Source organism: Eumetopias jubatus, unplaced genomic scaffold (assembly GCF_037043125.1).
Source record: "Eumetopias jubatus isolate StellerSeaLion01/CBP00866 unplaced genomic scaffold, mEumJub1_p1.0 scaffold_17, whole genome shotgun sequence".
NCBI lineage: Eukaryota > Metazoa > Chordata > Mammalia > Carnivora > Otariidae > Eumetopias > Eumetopias jubatus.
The window spans coordinates 86547096-86561928 of record NW_028274823.1 but is presented as its reverse complement, the minus strand read 5'-3'; the positions used below and the strand labels follow the sequence as shown (position 1 = coordinate 86561928).

The window sequence follows — 14833 nt, the reverse complement described above, 5'->3', positions numbered from 1 at the left end:
ATTAGTCCCTTCATTAGCATCTACTCTCACATCAATCACTGGGCCTGCTCAGATTTGAAAGGCAGTGTAGAGGAGAGCCAGTCAAAAATGAAACCCAAAACTCAAATGAATAAAATGAATAAATAGTCTTTATTTCCTTAAAGAACTTGCTATGAAAAACGAAACGAACACACACAACATGATAAACGATGACAAAGGAATGCCTCACACTTTTCGTGAAACATTTACGGGTAACATCCATGACTACATTTACAAAGCAAGAACCATGCTAAGAGAGTGGAATTATTTTGTAACCTGTCCACTTAAACCCAAGTGTAATAAATTCAGATTTTTTAACTAAAATGAGGGAAATGATAACCGTTCTCAGCGTGGAACAGCTTTGGAAATGTATGGGCTGTGTGTTTTGTCTCCTAGATTTTTAAGAGTGTTTTATTGTCCTCAAGCTTAAGTCAATCAGAGAAAGACAAGTATCCTATGATCTCACTGATACGAGGAATTTGAGAAACAAGACAGGATCATAGGGGAAGGGAGGGAAAAATGAAACAAGATGAAACCAGAGAGGGAGACAAACCGTAAGAGACTCTTAATCTCAGGAAACAAACTGAGGGTTGCTGGAGTGGTGGGGGGTGGGAGGGATGGGGTGGCTGGGTGATGGACTTTGGGGAGGGTAGGTGTTGTGGTGAGGGCTGTGAATTGCGTAAGACTGATGAATCACAGACCTTTACCCATGAAATAAATAATACATTATATGTTAATAAAAAATGAAAATGAATATTATGAATGATAACTAAGCCGATGCATCAAGCTGATCTTTGGTAACCTATGTAAAATTTTACCTACTGAGCCTGGTTCTCACAGTCATTGTTGAGTAATTGATGTGTGTGTGGGGTCAGTATAAAATATTCTGAAGTGGGTTGAATATAATCCCCCAATACGGGCATGTTCCCGTTCTAAGGACACGCACACTGTGTGATATATTGTCAGTTAGAATGCCTACGTGTGGAATCAGTTACTTAAGGAAGAGGAATCTTTTTTCTTTCATGGGGAGACTGATCCACCCCAGTGTGTGATACGGCACTAGGCTCCTGGTCAGAAGGGGTCTTAGGTTTCCGTAGTCTGTGGGGGATGGTTATCTTTGTTCTCCACTTGAACTTACCATCATTAGACAATCCCTGATGATTCTTCTCTCTTCCTCACACAGAACTACCCAAATACGAAGCATCTTTACTAGAAACTGAAACTGCAAATCAAAGTGTATGCCCTTGTGAGTTTGAATGGCAGCAAACTTACGGAACCAAAGTGTGTCTCGTCTGCCAGTGTTTTTCCAGTATTTCTGGCATGGCTCTTTGGGCAACCCTACCTGTCTCTGATTAGAATTCAGTTTTAGCACTCTGAGGGATGACTGCTCATCTGATGCCACCTGCATGTAAATCTTGAAGACACCCCATAAACTATATCTTAGACCATACTGTTAAAACATCTAACTTTAATGAAAATCCACCCAGCTGTATTTTGGCTGGTGTGAGTATTGACAAAAGGGGAAGAAATTCAGTTATTGTAGCTAATATGCTTCCAACAGCAAAAGGCCATGCTTTGCTTGATTTCCTTAAAATAACCTAGGCCAGCATCTTCTCTTTCCTCTACAAGGTGAATCAGGCAGTGGGGCCGTGTTTTCAAAGTGCTGGAATGACCAAGAGGGGAGATCTCCATGCTGCCCTTCATTCTACTGATGCTGAAACCTAGTTTACTTGAGAAAGAAAGCAGCTTTCCAGAAAGCATTAAATCAGTTGTACTAAGTACCAAAGACATTGATACATAAGTCCTCAGTTTTTTTTTTAACACTCCTGAATCCAAATGATACTAAAACTTATTTTTTTAATTTATTTTTTATTATGTTCAGTTAGCCACTGTATAGCACATCATTAGTTTTTGATGTAGGGTTCAATGATTCATTAGTTACTTATGACACTCGGTGCTCATCACATCACGTGCCCTCCTTAACACCTATCACCGGGTTTCCCGAACCTCCCACCCCTGCCTTCCTTAACCCTCAGTTTTGTTTTCCAGAGTCCAGAGTCTCTCATGGTTTGTCTCCCTCTCTGATTTCTCTCCCTTCAGTTTTCCCTCCCTTCCACTCTGGTTCTCTGTGCTATTGCTTATATTCCACCGGAGGGGATTTTGCTAAGTAAAACTTACTTTTTATGTAAGTTTGCATTACCATGCTTGTGCATGTAGCATTCATGAGATGAATTGTTGCAGGCAGATGTGTTTCCTCTGATAGAATTCAGATCAAATTCAGGCATTACTGTCATTTTATATACACTGGGCACAACTGCACTATAGAGTTCTTGGTGACACAAGAGGGTGCTGACCCTAAGTTTGAAATGGAAAGAAAACCCAAGAGAAGATAGTTTCCTTCATACCATGTGCCTGTCCAGATGCACTCCTTCTTCTTCTTCTTTTTTTTGTTCGTTTTCTTTTGCTCATTTGACAATTAGGGTTTATTATTTACTGAAAAAATTTAAAACACTTTCTATGGAGCTTTATAGCAATCCTCTAAAAAAATACTTTACGTGAAAAAGTATGTACACTTAAACATGTTTTATTGATTTTCTTGCTAACGTACCCCATGACTTCACCTTTCTGTTTTTATGGAATCAAAATTTGTTTTTTGAAAATGCACTTCAAATAATTCTTCCAGAAATGTGTCCCTGGTCATAATATTTCTGAGTCTTTGCATGTGAATGTGTTATTTTTCTCTCCCATTTGAATGCTCATACTGTATAGTACAGAAGCTCATTTTTTAAACCATTTTTGCTCAGAACTTAGAAAATATTTTCTACTGTTTTTCAGCACTTGATATTGTTAATTTGTTTCTCATCCATCTATACATAACTTAAGTTTGCATTCTGGAGATTTTTTTGATATCTTTTCTGTTGGCATAATGAAATTTCATCATAATGTATCTATCGAGATGTTTGGGAGTGTTTTTGGTTTTGTTCAGATCCACTCCTTCTTTTACTTAATAGTGTTAAATAACACAAGAGAGCTGGATTTCATTAGCTAATGTTAAACTGAAGATTTCCAAGCTTGCTTACCTGTTTGAAGTTTCCCTTATCCTAGATTATACGAGCTAGAGAAAACTCAGACTGTATGTTTAAAAATATAAAAATATTCAATTCTGACAAGTTTAACGTGTTCAATCTTAATTTTCTTTACGAAGCTGGATTTCATTAGCTAATGTGAAACTGAAGATTTCCAAGCTTGCTTACCTGTTTGAAGTTTCCCCTATCCTGGATTATATGAGCTAGAGAAAACTCAGACTGTATGTTTAAAAATATAAAAATATTCAACTCTGACAAGTTTAATGTGTCCAATCTTAATTTTCTTTCCTTTATGCATCATTGAGGGACCATTAATACCAGCTTTTTATTACATTTTTAGTGTGAAATTTTATAATCAGTACCTTTCAGTAAACTAGAAAGGAGGTGATCTGATTTTCATACATAATTTAATCTATAAATAAGAAAAATATTAGGAAATTGAATAGTAGTTTGAAGATCAGATTCAACTATTAGTAACTGGTACATTTAATGGATAGCTTAAGTCAGATATTACAAGTCCTTAAACAGATTTAGAATATTTAAAAGTTAGAACCGTAATACTTTGCCCATGAAAAACATACACACACACATTTTTATTTATTTTTTAAAAAGATTTTATTTATTTGAGAGCGTGCACAAGCAGTGGCGGAGTAGCGGCAGAGGGCGGGCAGAGTGCCCGCGGAGCAGGGAGCCCAAAGCAGGGCTCCACCCCAGGACCCAGAGATCATGACCTGAGCCGAAACCGAGTCGGGCGCTTACCCGACAGAGCCACCCAGGCGCCCCGCATGTGAATTCTTCATGAAGGAAATCACATCTGGGATTTGCTTTCAAATAGTCTCCAGAAAGACGGAAGGAAAAAAAAAAATGAAGGGAAACAGAAGGGAAAAAAAAGTGAAATTGGAGAAGTGGGACTCCCCTCAAAAAATAGAAAACAAGGAAAAGAAAAAAAAAAAAGAAACTTTAATATATAAAACAAGATGGTCCATACTTGTTGACATTGGCTAATTGATACATGGGGTTCCTTCTCCATACATTTTCCTCTGGTGGCAAAGTTCAATTAAAACAACAACAAATGTTCTATAGATTTTAATTCAATACACTGAATCTATGGTTTCAAGGGTGGTGTCCAGGCCCCTGACATCACCTGGGCACTTCTTTGAAATAGAACTAGTTATGGGGCGCCTGGGTGGCTCAGTCGTTAAGCGTCTGCCTTCCTTCGGCCCAGGTCATGATCCCAGGGTCCTGGGATCGAGCCCCGCATCGGGCTCCCAGCTCGGCGGGAAGTCTGCTTCTCTCCCGCTCCCCCTGCTTGTGTTCCCTCTCTCGCTGTGTCTCTCTGTCAAATAAATGAATAAAATCTTTAAAAAAAAAAATAGAACTAATGGAATCTACTCCAGATCTACTAAATCTGAAACCCTGAGATTGGGGCTCAGTGATTAGTGTTTAAAAAAAAAATTCATGTGACTCTTTGCATGAATTTGAGAACCACATCTAAGGTCCCAGAGTGGTATTATATTTTAGTCCTATAGGTTATCTAACATGCAGGTAGCAGTAAGAACCCCTGGGTAAGGTGATCTCTGAATGCAAGGGCCCTAAAATCTCATTTTAAAAGAAAAGTTGAAACTCAATAAAAGCTAGAATACACACACCTTACCTCTTGGATTTGTTTTGCTCTGTGATACAGATTCCTCAAACAATTTTCATTGAAGATTAAGTAAGCTAATACATATAAAAACTTTAGTGCCTGACATAGGAGCTAAATAAATGTTATTTTAATTTTTATTTTGGTTTCTGTTGCTCAATTATATTACTTTGCAAATGTCCTCTGTAAATTTTATTATGAAAAAAGCTGTAAAAAGTACTTTTTAGAAAAATTCTGTTTTGTACTTTCTAATATGACTTATACTAATAACCAAAAAGTCACTTACCTGTAATGAAATATATTATTTTCCATGAATATTAACTCCTATGCAAATCAAATAACAATAGGTCTTTGATCACATGACTTTGGCAGACCTGTATCAACATTTATTTCCTTCATAACTGATTGTGAGGAGCGTCAGGACCATTGGAATGATATTGTTCCCGGTTACGTAGGAAAGAGCAGAATTTAAGCACACTGTTGTATCTCAGTGAGCATTTTTGTAATTACCTAAATGGATTCGCTTTCCTTCAGCACTGAATCATGGATCATCTATTTCAAAATATTTTAGCTATCATCTTACATTTACTTACAGTATCTGTCTCTAATATAGGGCGATATGAACTCCTAGTTTAGCCAAAGACTACATTTTGACCATTAACATGTCAGTGTTTTTTTCCAGTGAAGTATAGGGTTTGCTGGTCATTATTTCCTATTTTCCATGGTCTTTTAGTCATTAACCCGATGTAAACCATTAAATGCCATGGATGTTAAGTTTCTTCATCTATAATATGAATATTTAGCTGCATCACTGTGAAACCTAAAATGTTCAATAATTTTAATGAGAAGACACCTTGCTTTCTGTTGTAAAGATGTCCACAACTAGTTTTATGACCTTTGATAAGTCATGTAGCCTTCAATTCCCACATATATAAAAGGGAAGATGAACCCGATGACCTCTGAGGTCTTTTTCAAGTCTGGGTGTATCTCCACCCAGGCTCCCCGTGGAAAATGGACCTTGAGAGAAAGTTACAGAATCTTATAAGCAAATAATTTTGAAAGGATGGTGGTGCATGGGAGCCAGATTTCTCACTCCTGGAGTGAGAGCTTTTAGGTAAGTGGAGAGAGAAGACTAGAATGATCTGTGCATGAACTCGTGTTTAGCTCAGTGTAAACCTGGCTGGATGCATGGATATATTTGCATACATTAGTGAGTTCACACACAGTTCTTTGTTCAGGCAGTCGGGAGAGCCTGGAAGCCACCAGACTCAGTAGCAGTGTGCACACTTGGTACCCAGACCTTGGTTTCTAATGGCATTCTCCAACAAAAGCAAATAAGATGCCTTGGGGAAATGACTGGTTCTAGGGCGCAGGCAAGAAATATGTAACATGAGCCTGGAACATCTGATTTTTCCAGAAAGTCAGAAAGTTCTGAAAACAAAGCCCGCAATCATGGGGTTATGTCATAGGGACTCAGGAGCTTCCTGAAAGAGCTGCTGATGGCCAAATATGGAGAAATATGAACAACACAATAGAGTAATATTGGAGTGTGTAACCCAAAATATAAAATATCCTTACACCCATGCTGATATAAAGAAATGACTGAATAAATATTAGGGGAGAAAAGACAGACCTCACCTGTGGAAGAATTACCAGTAATTTATATAAATACTGAAGTCTCCAGAGGGGGAACATAGCTCCCCATTCCTGCAGTGTGGGCTGCTAGTGACTTCCCTCCAGAAAGTCCTGTATGAAAGGGGCAGGGAGATCAATTTACAGCGGATAAACCTGAAAAACACTGAGCCTAATGATCATGATCAACATCATGAAGTCATGTCATTAGTATGTACCTTTGATAAATGATGAACATGGCACGTCACCACTGTGGTCTTCCTCCGTCAAACCAGTCACCCCGATCGAACCATGGAAAAACATTTCTACAATCCCAGTTGAGGAACAGTCTACAAAATACCTGACCAATCTACTTCAAAACCGTCAAGGTCATCAAAAACAGAGTTTGGGAAGCTGTCACATCTGAAAGCCTAGGGAGACATGACAACAAATCTGTGGTATCCTGGATGGCCTGCTGCAGCAACAAAACCGCAGAACGGGCCCTGGGTACCAAATAGGAAATCTGAATACAGCATGAATTTAAGATTAAAAGAGTATATCAGTATTGATTCATGAGTTATGATAAATGAACCAGAAGGAAAGATTTTAATAATAGAGAAAATGGGTGTGGAGTATGTGGACACTCTGTAATCTGCCCCCAATTTTTCAGAAAAATCTAAAAATATTCCAGGGTGCCTGGGTGGCTCAGTTAAGCATCTGCCTTCAGCTCAGGTCATAATCTCAGGGTCCTGGGATCAAGTCCCGCGTCAGGCTCCCTGCTCTGCTCCTGCTCATGTGCTCGCTCTCTCATGGTTGCTCTCTTTCTGTTAAATAAAATCTTTAAAAATTATTCCAAAATTAAAATTTTATTAAAAGAATTTTATTTTATAAATGTAACTACTAAATCAGGATTTGTAATGTACTCAACAGTTTGCAAGATACCAAAATTTCTTCTGGATGTTTAAGTTTTTTTCACAGAGACATTATTTTTGGGTATTTAAACTTCCCCCAGACTTTAAAGACAAGACATGAGTACTGTTTCAGATACTGGCTTCAAGATATGAGCGGGTGGCTGAAAATTACAGTTCAGTGTTTAAGAGGCTTTGTAGGTATTTTGCTAATATGTTCCTCTCAGGAAGATAAGAAAAATGAGGCAACTTCCCAGCGTGCCAAAGTTGTCCCACTAGGATTACAGAGATATTGGGAATCTGGCTTAATAAGAGATGTGTATGGATCTTGAACACTTTCTGTAAGGATGTCTCATTTCTATTTTTAACGTCACTCAGGACTGTGTTATCATTCCATTTGGATTTTGTTAACCGTGTTCTCGATGCTTCGGAGGAATGACATTGTTGCAAATTAGCAACTGCAAAGATTAGTGCTAAACTGTACGGAGATAATTGAGAATTAAGCAAGGATATTGCATTCGGGGGATGAGTTATTTTTTGAGATGGAAAGTAGTGACTTTGCTGGCTTGTATAAAGTAGCAGAGCACAGCTGATTTGCTGGAATATTCCCTATATTCTACTTTCCCTTTCCAGGTGACAGCTCACCTCCACCCCCCAGACAGCCTGCTGACTGTCTTAGGCTCACCCCGCCCCTCACTTCACCTCCACTCTCCCTCTGCGAAGCTGAAATGTCGGCTTTGACTCTGAAAAAGATTGATTCACTGTAGGATGTTCATTTCTCCTTTACACCATTCTTCACTATATTGTTTAGATGTGCATGTGCAATTATATTAACACAACTATAAGGAAGGTATGTGATCCTTATTGTTAGTTGCCTTCTTTAATAATCCAGTTAAGACGTCTCCCAGAATTATTTAGAGAGGGGACTGTTTACCTCTGATGATTTGATTCCCCTACCTGCCCTCTATCTACTAAAAACAACAACAAAGCAGGATAGCTTGCAAATTTCCAGTGGCTCAGTTCCAAATGATGAGGAGACTTTAAGGTTTAATCCATTCCTACAAACTACATGGCACTGCTCTACCTAACAGATTGGTGAAGTTTAGGGAACTGGTCAATATTACTGCAAAAATCAAGTGTACCAGAGTTTATGGTAGAGAAAACTTCCACTTCTTTAATTTTGTAGTAAAAGTATGGTTTCTGGCTGTGGGCTTTTGATAACAAATGTTAAGTTCCCCATTAATATCTAGTTGGTTTCTAATGAAGAGTCTTTGCAGGGTGCTTGGGTGGCTCAGTCTGTTAAGCGTCTGCCTTCAGATCAGGTCATGATCCCAGCCAGAGTCCTGGGATCGAGCCCCATGTCGGGCTCCCTGCTCAGTGGGGAGTCTGCTTCTCCCTCTGTCTCTGCCTCTCCCCCTGCTTGTGCTGTCTTTCTCTCTCTTTCTGTCAAATAAGATTTTTTAAAAAGTCTTTGTGATTGTACATATAGAATAACATTCAGGATTTAAATTCTTACTGTTGACCCGACAGAATTTCAAAACTTGGATTTTGTTTGAAAATCCTGTGAGACCTCTCCTTCTAGGTGGATCGAAGGTCATCTTATCTGGGATCTCAGTAGAGCCTAGAACAAGTGAAGCCATCAGTTAGCCTGCAGATAGGAATGTCCAAGGAAAAGTCACAGAGGTGTGGCCCATGGGAAGGGATCAAGGGAAGAGTAATTGTGATGAAAATTAAGTCCAGAAATGAAGATCAACTGTTAGAAAAGGATCAGGTCCCAGGAGTTATTAGACCTCTGAGTAGAATGCAGTGGAGAAATGTGACTGAAAAGGGATGTTATACATAAGGTGGGGAAGTGACAATTTATAGGAATTATGCCTTGCGAGAGACTGGTATTTGAGCTGTTGTGTGTATCAGGAGCATCAGGAGAAAATCCTGCTCAAATTACAGAAGATAGGAAGAAACCAGTGTCCATAGAAGCTCTCTGTTGCACAGAGCACTGTGCTTAAGGAAGCAGGTGTGGGTCTCGGACATACAAGCAGAGGCTGTGCATTCGGGAATAAAATACTGGAGCCAACACACTGTAAATGATAGCCAGAAGTAATGTGAGAAAGAAGACCTATTTAGTTGCGGTTAGAAAAGGAATATGATGCAAGCATAGGCCTATTTAAACAGCCGAGACTTCACATCTGAAAACTCTTTTTATTTAGGAAAACATCAAGTTGTAGTCTATGAAGTTCTAGATTCCCATGATTGGTTCCTCAGTAAATGTGACAAGGTTATAAAGGCGGATGTGAAATTATTCTGTTATATAAAACACAGGAAACCTTACAGAATCAAATATAAAACATGTATTGCTTTTGTTTGGGTTTCTTTTTTTCCCTGTTTGGAAATTTGGTGAATAGAATGCCAATGCTTTTTATAGATACTGTCCCATAATCAGAATGCATTCAAAGAGAGCTCAGTAGGAGACTATGATTTGTGTCAGCTGCATATATTTATAAAGAATCCTTCAACTATCATGGAATGATGTAGGTTAAAATCAAACTAGCCAGCTATGTCTTGTATCACAGTTCACAGCTAAGGGATATGTTGTTACTGTATTCCTATATGTCAAGAATTCTCAGACTTATCTAACAGTGGAATTTTCCCATTCAAAGCATTTGTGTAGCTGCAAAGTATAATATTGATAAAAGCTGAATGCTTTGATTGAAGCTGATGAGGGTGAGAGGTAGAATTTTGACCACTTTGCCTCCCCATAGGACTCTGCAGTGGTACCAAGTAACTCTGGGGGATTCTGGGGTTCTCTGGAATGTAACTACACAACCCCTAGCTCCCAAGATACTGCATTTGTGTATTACAGTTATTTTGTTGCATGTCATTTGGAAGCCTTTGGGAAATCATTGAATTTCTCCCCAACCCACTAATTTTAGAGAGAAATAATGGCATAGATAAATAGGAAATATTTATTTCCTATTAATTCCTATTTCCTATTAACCTCCCAGGTAACCCACACAGTCCATAGACATAATAAACCTTTGTTGTTTGAAGGAAATAAATAAAAAGGAAATTTTATTGGGGCAATAATGGTTTTGGTAAGCTTCTGAAAACACTTAATAGATAAAATAATGATCTAAATATTTAGATTTAGATCTAAATAAATAGGAAAATTTATTTCCTGGGGGGAATAATCTGGGAATCTGGGGGACCCTGAGGGTTCCATGCAGTGAGGAAGCTTGCAACAGAAGACCAATTGCAGAAAGATTCCAGGACCGGTCCCATCAGTCCAACCAACTGAGCCACCCAGGTGCCCAAATATTAAACCTTTTTAAAGGAAAGAATATAATGTAAATATATGCTTTTTTCATGCATTTTTTTTTTCCTGAAAGAGTCTGCAGGTTCTTTGAAATTAAAAAGTTCTTTAAAGACTGCTTCTCGGGACGCCTGGGTGGCTCAGTCGGTTAAGCGTCTGCCTTCGGCTCAGGTCATGATCCCAGGGTCCTGGGATCAAGTTCCGCATCGGGCTCCCTGCTCTGCGGGGAGCCTGCTTCTCCCTCTGCCTTTGCCTCTCTCTCTCTCTCTCTCTCTCTCTCTCTCATGAATAAATAAATAAAAAAATCTAAAAAAAATAAAGACTGCTTCTCTACTATACTTATTATCCTAAAAACAGTCTTTTTCCCATTTATAAATGTATTTATCTCACGTGATTTGAAAATAGAACAATGAGGAAGGTCGAGCCAATAGAATCATGTGCATTCTTCAGGCAGAACTGATGAGGCTCAGAATTTCCATCACACATGCAAGTTGCACAGCTGATTTGTGGCTGAACAAAGACTAGAATCTGGGTGGTCTGCCTTCTCCATAGGCTCTCCTTCCAGAACCACAGCCTCTACAGGCTCAACACTCGTAATCTGAGACTTCATAAAATCTCCACAATAACCCTATAAGGTAGGGGCTATTAGCCTCATTTCTCAGATGGCAAGATTGAGGTTAAAAGGGGACACATAGCTTGCCCTAAGGTCCTAAAGCTGACCAGTGGCGGAGTGGGCAACTGAACCCAAGTTTGTCTGCATCTGTGATAAATGAGCTTTCCATCATGCTCCTTAACCTTCCTTGGTAGGTTATGTGGACACACTTCCATTAGTGTTTTCAGAAGCTTACCAAAACCATCATTGCCCCAAGATTAAGGGCTTGAGCAGGTACGGAGTTGTGTATGTACTGTCTATTCATCACCTTCCCTTCCAATTAGCCATCTCCCTCTCTCTTTCCTGCTTTTGTGGTTTTGTTTTTAAAAATTCTTAACCTCTGTTATTTTTATTCTGAATGAAATTATCTCATTGAGTTTTCAAACCCCCAAAAGCAGAAAGCCTAGGACAGTGTGAGAATTCACCACTGGGATCGAGGACTTTAAAATGATTTGTGACTGTTCTTCAAACAGAGCAGAGGGAGTTAGGAATTATTTACTGTAAGGATGATGCTGATTTTCATCTTTTTAAAATCTTGCCAGAATAGAAGCTATATTCATTCTTCACAAGCCGAAATACCTTTGTCATATATATATGGGTGCTAAGATTTTTTTTTAACTCATCTTTCTGAGAGCTTATTTGGCCAAGAATTAGAAATAGAATACATTTGTGAATAAGTGGCTATCGGTTCCAGTTACTCAGTTTGGATTCACTAAAGAGAATGAAATAGAGTGCCCCATAGTTCTGTTCTGGGGGCCATGGATTGAATTAGTATAGGGATCAAAATAACTGTTTTCCTTTCAGATAGGGAATCTAGTTCTTAGGTCCTTCTCCATCCACACTCCTTGTTCTATTAAGTGGTTAAATCTATATCATTTTAATTATACTGGGATTAATAATTCCAGTGTCAACACATTAATTCTCTGACATTGAATCAGAAATAAGATGAAATTTGTTAAGAGCTTTTAGTCTAAGAATGTATCTGAAGGTTGGTTAGGGCTCAAGGTCATGGACCTTAAGGGGAATGACGAGGGCACCTCATGACCCAAAAACTCATGTTTAATTTAAATCATTACATAGTTATCAAATATGGACCTTTAAATAGTTTAATTAAAAATACTTATATTAAAAAATAAGGTCATTTTGGTTTAGGAAAATGCGATGTTAGAGAAAAAAATGCTTATAAGCTGTGAAATATAGCTTATAATCTTTCTTGAGTCACTATATTTTACCTACGATATTAGCCTACCCATTCACTTTCTGTAAATGTACAGAATTTTTCTTCTATCTTGTAATTCTTTGACTCACTTGAGCTTTATCATAAGAGCATGTGTTACAAATTTCCTACATTAAAGGTGATTTTTTTTTTTTTTTAAGAATTTGTTTGACAGAGAGAGACACAGCGAGAGAGGGAACACAAGCAGGGGGAGTGGGAGAGGGAGAAGCAGGCTTCCCGCTGAGCAGGGAGCCCGATGCGGGGCTCAGTCCCAGGACCCTGGGATCACAACCTGAGCCGAAGGCAGATGCTTAATGACTGAGCCATCCAGGCGCCCCTAAAGGAGATTTTCACTTAGGTTTTCAGGTAGTTGTTAAGTCTGTGAACATGTATCCTTTATAGATGTCTGTGAACCACAGTGTGTATACTTTGAGCACTCTGAAGAAGAGATTCCCAAATCTAATCTGTTTCAAATCCTAATTCCATTTACCTTTTAACAAAATATCACAAAACTATTTGTACCCTTGGAGTTTGGAATAATCAGTCTAGGGAAAACCAGCTCCCAGAGCATCTTCCGGCAGGAATGTGCTGCTCCTTATCGTGGGGGACCATTCATCTCTTTAGAAAACCACAAAGATTTTTTTTTTTTTTTTTTTTTGTCAAGTCATGACAGAGGTTTAGACATGTAGCAGCTGAGTGAGAGTCCTGGGAGATCTTGCTCTTTGGTGCAGTAAACCTTACACGTACCGACATCTTGCTGATGTGATGTAGTTCCAGTAACGGTAGCGTTTTCCCTGCCGATACCTACTTGACTGTTTAATCTTTTTAATGAATGCTTGATAAGTTCCCGGGTGATGATGAGGAAACTGAGCCTAGTCTATTCATTTGGATTTGAAAGATTAGAGGTCTTGGCTGTCTTTGCCCCCAAGGGAGCTCTCTTTATGTTAAAAGAAAGAACACTTTTTGGAGTCCCAGGAGATACACATGGGAAGATTATTAGTTGGTACTTTTGTGGCTCATTGTTTTAAGTTGCTCACGATGCTTCCTATTTGAAATCAACCTCTTGCTTCTGTATCTGAAGCTGCTAGTATGAGTTTTCTTTGAGAGTGTGCTGTGGTTCTTAGCTGAAGCTTGTGTAGAATTCTTCTAGCACTTAGCAGTATCTTCTTTCCTGAGTGATCTTGTGGGAGCATCTGCTCTTTGTAGTACATATATGCTAATTGAAATGAATAATTATTTTGCTGTAGACGCTGCCTCTGCCATAGCTCTGATGATGTTTGGCACTCTGTATCCAGTGAGTGTGTCCAGTGGCTGAGTGTCCCACCAGACACCACCCCAAGTTCCTGGTCAGTTGGACAAAGTTATCAGAGAGGAATCTACCATGGATGGAGTTTTAGAAGTTCAAAATGAGCATTTTTGGGGTCCTAAGTTTTGGCTCATTGGCTGGATCAGAGCATAAAAGAATTCGATGAGATGCAAACAAACACAAGGTTCTTGCTCAGGTGACCAATAGGCTATACACTCTAATGTCTACTTTGTTCAAATTCTCAGGGATGATTGGATTAGACCTGTTGCAGCCAACGTCCTACACTTTTCAGATCGTCACTTAATTCCAGTGCCTCCTTTAAAGGATGCTAATGATTCAAACTTTGTCGCGTTGACTCCAGCTAGACCTAGTAGTCCACTTCCAGAATGTTAATTTAATACCCCTGGGAAAAACATGAGCCCTGTTATTCTGCTAAACACCCAGGACTTTATGGTTTGGGTCTTAATCATGGACACACATCTTATAGTATCATGCATAATCAAGAACTTGGAGTAGCAGGATTCAGGACTGGTTTTAAATTTTGCCGAGTAGATCTGGAACTAACAGTAGAATTGGACAACCAAGACCATGATATCCTATAATTTAATTTATTTTTATGAGAAATATAGACTCCTTGACTTTCAATTTACTTAGTAATCCAACTGTGCATTGACTGTTCAATCATTTACTCAAAATGTTAGAGAATAGTAGGTTCACATTACACAAAACCGATGAAACTATTTTTTTGTGAAATGTATTCAGGGCTCTGAGAACTTTCTAAATGTTATAGGGTTTAAATAGGCTTCCCTTAGAAAGAGTGTTTCTTTAAATTTGAATTTTGCTGTTTTTGGTTTTGTAGTTGACTGCAGTGCAAAAGATGTTTTCTAGATAAGAGAACCACTTGATGGAGCACGTCTATTACATTATTAAAATATAATTTCTGCAGTGAAATTTATAAACATGCTTCTTGAATAATAGACATTTTAGGAAAGGGAAAAATGTCCATTCTAAAAGCAAAAGTCTCTCATATCTTTTCCAAACTTTATTGCTGCATTTTTCTTTGAGGTCCTCCAGATTTATGTCC

At 38.6% G+C, this 14833-nt stretch overlaps 1 pseudogene; it reads left to right on the top strand.

The window, feature by feature from the left end:
- Positions 1–13026: 13026 nt before the first annotated feature.
- LOC114210226 (zinc transporter 6 pseudogene) lies at positions 13027–14341 on the top strand (annotated as a pseudogene).
- Positions 14342–14833: the final 492 nt, after the last annotated feature.